A 4,470-nucleotide genomic window follows, 5' to 3' on the forward strand; every position below is an offset into this window, starting at 1 on the left:
CGAGATGAGGAGAGACACCCATTTAAAAATAACTGTAATAAAGAGTTTGGCTGGCCTTTGTCCCCAGTTCCTAAGAGAGAGGTAACCTCTAAACCCTTAGAATTTCCTGAGCGATTAGAGTGTCTTTGTTATTCATGGAAGGGCCCGCAAACCACAGGATAGCTTCACTAAGATGACTCAGGGTGGGAGCTGGCCAGCCAGAAAGACCAACCATGTGATTAGAAGGTTGGGGCTTTGAACCATATGATATCAGTCTGACCTCCAGGGAATAGAGGAGGCTGGAGATTTGAGTTCAACGCCAAATCAATCATGTCTATGCAATAAAACCCAAATAAAAACTCTGGATAAAAAGCTCAGGTGAAACTCCCTTTGTGACAATATTCTTTTGAGTGTTGTCGTACCTCAGCGCTGGGAGTTAATTCATTACTGAGGATGACAAAAGATTCAGGTTTAGAACCGTCCCAGGCTTTCCCGATGCGGCTCTTCTTTTGGCCGGTTCTAACTTGTATCCTTACGCCATAATAAAGCTGTAATTATAAGAAAATAAATGCGGCTACAGAAGCTGAAGGAGCCTGACAAATCCTGAGCACATAGAGAAGCTAGACATATTTTGGGGCAGGAAGGTGGCTCGCCTCTAAGGATCACCCTGGAAACTGTGAAGACAGAACTGAAGGACAAAAGGACATGGGGGAGACCAGTTCGGAGGCTACGGTTCAGGTGACAGATACTTAGACGAGGGGAACAGAAGTGCAGTATACAGAATTAGGAACTAGAGATATTAGGAGGTAAAATTAACCGAAATTGGCAAGATATGGGGGGAGGGAGGGGAGTCAATGGTGAAAGGTTTCAAGGCTGATGGTGAGGCTTTTGGCCAGGACACCTGGTGAACAATATAGTGCAGAGACAGGAAATGCATGGAGCAGCTACTCCTTATTCCTGCTTTTTTTTTTTTAAATAGAACGTACTATCTCCTACTATATATTTCCTCCTGTAAACTCCAGGGGAGCAAGGATTTGTTTGCCTTGTTCATTGCTGTGCGCCCAGAGCTGAGAACAGACCTTGCACAGAGCGGCCATGTAACAGGTATTTCTTGAATGAGTGGATTAATGAACTAGTGATTACTAGGTTATTGGAGAAACATGTCTGGAGCTCAACTGTGACGTAAAATGGAGATGCACTCTGTGCTTCCTGTATTTAGGTAAAAATAGAATCTGTGGGCTTGTATGGAGGTTAGCCCAGGGAGAAAGATGTAGGACGAGAAGAGTACCTAGGACCAGATATTGAGGATTCTCATTAATAGCCAGAGGAGGATGAGGCTGCAAAATAAACCAGGAGAAGCGAACAGAGGCAGAAAGAACCAGGACAGTGTTTCAAGAAAGCCGAATGCTGCTGACAGTTCAAATAAGAGGAGACTGAAAAACGTCCATTACTTAGCAACACTGGCAACTTGAAGAGCCAACCCAATCGGTTGGCCAAGGCTCACTGAGATAGGCAGGCTACTCCCTGGGCCCAGCTGGCAGGAAGCCAAGACCTTCCCTTCTCCTTACAACCAATCATCACCAGACTGAAGTACACTGCTGCCTGTAACATTTATTTTGTGTGGTGTTTTTTTTTTTGGCAGGGGGTGGGGTGGCGACGGAAATTAAGTTTTTTTCCCTTGTTCACACATGAACACTAGCAAGAAAGACTATCCTTTCCTGAACTCCCCTCATTGAACTGCTAAAGAAAAATACCCCTGGGTGGAGATATAACATGGTCCCGAGACACGTGACACATAAAGAAGCAGGCAGTCACACTGGGCAAGCACCATACAAACCTGGCCTCTACATCCTTAGCCGTCACTTTCCCCACCTAAGCCCCTTTAAACTTCCCCCTGCCTTTGTTCGAGGAGCAGGCCTGTTCTTTCCCTTGGTGGTGCTGGTTTCCTTGTGCACAAGTAAACCTCCTTTCTCTACATTGGTTTCTGGTGAGCACTTCTGATTTCTATTCTGGGCAATAACAAGAACCCAGCGTGAGAGTGGTAGGACTCTCACCTGTGACCGGGAAGGCCTGGGTTCAATTCTCAGACAATGTACCAGGCTCTGCATTCGTTTCTGGTGATCTCTCTCCCGGGCGATCGCAAGAATCCGGGGTTTCAGGGACGTAACATGACCATATGTGGAGAAAGCAAGACATGCACAGTTTGGGCCTGCATGAACCTTGTAACTTAGGGTGGAGTACAGACATTAAATTAGGTCATTACGAATATCATGAACACCACTGAACTACAGTGTCCTAAGTAAATATATAACAGTGTATTAATGTCATCTGGGAAGCTGAACAAAGCTTGTTAACTATCATTTGTTTTCATCGTCCTGAGAAAAAGTACTTCTTTGGTATTTTAGTAGCAGGAAAGGCTTAAATTGATTTGGCTTTATATAGCTTCCACTCCCTCCCATTCCTTCTATGGCTGCCATAAGTATTCTAGAAGAGAACCTCAAACTCTTAAGATTACAAGAAAACAAAACACCGGAAATGTGCCTCTAAATTCTTTTTGTCAACCTTGAAAAGCAAAGCTGAATGCTACAGAACAACACCCATCCACCTAGTCGCCAAGTCCCCCTTTTAAGCCAGCACCTTATTCCAAGAGCATGGTAAAGCTATTAAAACTGGTTTACCCATATTTGGATTAACCAGAAGCCAAACATCTCCTATCCCATAACCACAAATACCCAAGTTCAATGTAAAATCATACTCCTAATAAGAGCTTTATTCCCTAAATGGAGCTCGAAATGTACAGAAATTGCATTTTAGTTGTAAAATGGGCAGAACTCGTTGGATATAATTCTTTAAGTACAAAGGGGAAAACATATACACACACACACACACAAACACACGCACACAAACACACACAATGGACAACTCAGAGCTATATAGTTACAAGTTTTCAGAGCTATAAAGCTACAAGTTTTTAAAATGTCATCAATCTTGAAACTGAAAAAAAAAAAAAGCTACGAATAGTTCATTTAAGCAAACTGGCCCAAGGAAAAACAGAACAAAAGCCTAGAAGCGTGACCGAAAAACACTGTTTTGGCCCCTAGAGTGGCTCTTCCTAAGCCTTAGGAGGACCCTAGTTAATAACAGTGTACCTACCTATATAGTTTAAGTTTAAAAATTGGCTCTCAAAAGAAATTTCAATCGTTGTAGTGTTGATATTTGGCTCTGCTGACTAGTGAGTTTGCCGACCACTGGGCTAGTTCAATTTCCATGTGTGTGTGTGTGTGTGCACGCATTTTGTTTTGTTTTGTTTTGTTTTTCACCTTACCTCTCCAGAACACTGATCCTGGCCCCAGGCAGCTCTCTGTTCGAGCCCCAGCTCCTCCACTACTTAAATCCTCCACTACTTAAAGGTGATAGCATCCACGTGACCCGGGGTCCCGCTGCTCAACCAACTGAGACTCATTTCCAAAATGACAAGCCTTCGCACCGGGTCCCCTCTCGAACCCCCTCCACCATCCAGCCACCATCCCCCTGAAGGCGACCCAAGTCTCAGCTCCAAGGCCACGTTCCCCGCCAAATCGCACAAAGCCCCTCACCCTCTAAAAGCCTTTAAAAAAGGGCCAAACCGCAGCGTTCCCCTCGCAATTCCCTGGGCAGTAAACCACGCACCATCTTGTGACACCTCCCCCCTCCCACCTTCACAGCTGACTCAAAGGAAGTGAGTTGAATTGTTTTTTAACTTGTGGCAGGCGGCCCCCTGCGAACACTGGCTGCATGGCTGCATCTCATTTCTTAAACACCCCCCCCAAAAAAAAACACCCCAAAAAAACACAAAACCCCAAAACTAAACACCATCTCCCAAGAGCTTACCCTGGGCCAAGCACTAGGGACGCAAAGATTAAAACAGGGGTCCTTACTCCCCGAAAAGCTCCACATCCAGAGGGGAGGACAGACATGAGTGTGAATTACCCAGGAGTTTCAGAAACCCACAGAATGAAGGACACGATGCCAAAGGCAGGCGGACTTGGCTTTGTGCTATACCTTGGGGTGCTTGGTGACAGCAAGGGGGGGGTGAAGGGGTTGGGAAAGGAAGTGGGGGGGAGCAGGAAAGAGATGAATAAAAATTATTTACGAAAACTGTGATTCTCAATGGCCTACATCCCTGTGGGAGGCCGGAGGGAGACCTGGCAGGGAACCCACTGCTGCTGGAACCCGCAATCCCTCACGGACACGTGTTGTGGACGGAGGGCCAGACGCCTAGGCCAGAAGCCAGGACGCGGGGCCGGGGAACCCCAACAGGGAAGAAAGGAAGGCAAATGGGGGGCTCCTGGGGCCCCGTGACCACGTTGCCCGTGTGTCCACGGAAGCGGAGCTACCGAGAAGCCCCGCCCCGAGTCCCGCAGGCCCCGCCCCTCCGGCGTCCGACGTGCCCGCGCGCGCGCACGTACGCACGCGCCAGGGCTGGGGGCTAGGCGCGCCTGCAAACGCGCA

Source organism: Myotis davidii, unplaced genomic scaffold (assembly GCF_000327345.1).
Source record: "Myotis davidii unplaced genomic scaffold, ASM32734v1 scaffold174, whole genome shotgun sequence".
Lineage (NCBI taxonomy): Eukaryota > Metazoa > Chordata > Mammalia > Chiroptera > Vespertilionidae > Myotis > Myotis davidii.